A 2215-nucleotide genomic window follows, 5' to 3' on the forward strand; every position below is an offset into this window, starting at 1 on the left:
ACCATTATATCCGCTCACGGAGCTGCCCGACTCCATTGTCCTCAATCCACCTCCCGCGCAGGCAAGACAGCCATCCTCTAGCCAGGTCCACCATTCAGCAGTCCAAACCCCCTGCTGACACTCGCAAATCCTTAGCCAATCACTCCAAACGATGGCTATGATTGACAGTTAAACCAACCAATAACTGCTCCTGAATGGCACGACGGTAACATAAGAGCTTTATGACAGGCGACCTGTCAATCACCCCCCTTAGCATAAACCTGCTTGTGTATTTGCTAGTTCTGCTGTATGTACTGTAAGAAAAAGAGTATAGCAGGATCATTATATTGCTTAACTAGCTGCTGCATACCTAGGGTAAGAGTCAGAAGTTCCAGTATCGACCGCAGTAACTATTGACACAACTAAAGAGAAGACATTTTGAAAAATAACGGGACTAAGAGGAGAGGAGAGGAGAGGAGGCACCAGCGGAGATATGGCTGTTGTCTGACAATGTGAAAAGGAAATTAAACAATAGCTGCAAGCAGACAGCAGACCTGGATTCACCTGGAGGTGAGACGCTGCAACACACGGAAGGTCCTGCTTCTCTGCCCTCAACACTGACGCATGTTTATCTCAACATGAACATCTAAAATTTAGATGTTCATGTTGAGATAAACATGAACTAATGATCTAAATGATCCAAGTGAGAAGATAAATAACTCCAGCTAGACCTGTCCCCACACACACAGACACACACACACAACACACACACACACACACACACACACACACACACACACACACACACACACACACACACACACACACACACACACACAGGAAACACGCACTCTGTTGGAATCAGGAATTTTCCTTCCAGCCAAACATGACAGCAGGTGATCTGTGTGATGAGTACAGCTTCAACAGAGAGCAGGACATCATCAGTGAAATCAGCTGCTGGAGCTTCTGGTTGGAACAAATATACATTTGATTTCCTGCTTCATGTCCATGATTGTAAACTTTTCTCACATCAAGGAGCCCTGATTTCATCCACATTCCAGCCAAAGACCCTCATTTGATCACATTTGGTCTCTCAGACCCAAAGATGAGAATATCTTTGATTATTACCTCTGCCAACAGGGTTGATCGGGACATTATGTTTTCACCTGTCTGTATGTCTGTCTGTCTGTCTGTCTGTCTGTCTGTCTGTCTGCATGTCTGTCTGTCTGTCTGTCTGCCTGTCTGTCTGTCTGTCTGTCTGCCTGCCTGTCTGTCTGTCTGTCTGTCTGCCTGCCTGTCTGTCTGTCTGTCTGTCTGTCTGCATGTCTGTCTGTCTGTCTGTCTGTCTGCATGTATGTCTGTCTGCATGTATGTCTGTCTGTCTGTCTGTCTGTCTGTCTGTCTGTCTGTCTGCCTGTCTGTCTGTCTACATGTATGTCTGTCTGTCTGTCTGTCTGTCTGCCTGTCTGTCTGCCTGTATGTCTGTCTGTCTGTCTGTCTGTCTGTCTGCCTGTCTGTCTGCATGTATGTCTGTCTGTCTGTCTGTCTGTCTGCCTGCCTGCCTGTCTGTCTGTCTCTGTCTGTGTGTCTGTCTGTCTGTCTGTCTGTCTGTCTGTCTGTCTGTCTGTCTGTCTGCAGGATACCTCAAAAAGGGGTCCTGGCAAACAGGAAGTTATGTTTTCGCCTCTGTCTGTTTGCAGGATATCTCAAAAGGTTATGATGATGGATTAGCATGAAACTAGCAGAAAAGCCATGGACCAACTTAGAACTGATCAACTTTCCACACCCACTGGTCAAAAGGGGCGTGGCAATATGCATAGCATAGCCAATCACAAAAAGGCCCCAAGTTCCAACGGATTCACGTAACACCACGGAACCTTGTTGAAAGGTTGGCAGAAGTCTGCACTCTACAGCGCCCAGAGTTACATCTGATTCTGTCCAGGATTTCATGACTATTTGTAGAGAGAGAAGAGTGAAACTATGATCAAAACAGTCATTATTCTTCCACATTTTCTAATTGTGTGAACTTCTTCTAAGTGCCTCTCAAAGAGCCCTGGTGGTCCGTGGACCCCCCGCTGAGAACCACTGGTCTATGTCATGATGTCATGAAGTGCGTCTTCTGGTGTCATTGCCAGTGATTATGAATGCTAACTGTTAAACAGATGCAGTTATTAGCTAATAGGCAACTCTGATTTCTCTCCTAATGTGACTTAATGTGTCTCATAAGGATTTGATC

The sequence above is a fragment of the Poromitra crassiceps genome (assembly GCF_964638095.1).
Source record: "Poromitra crassiceps genome assembly, chromosome: 21".
NCBI classification, from domain to species: Eukaryota; Metazoa; Chordata; class Actinopteri; order Beryciformes; family Melamphaidae; genus Poromitra; species Poromitra crassiceps.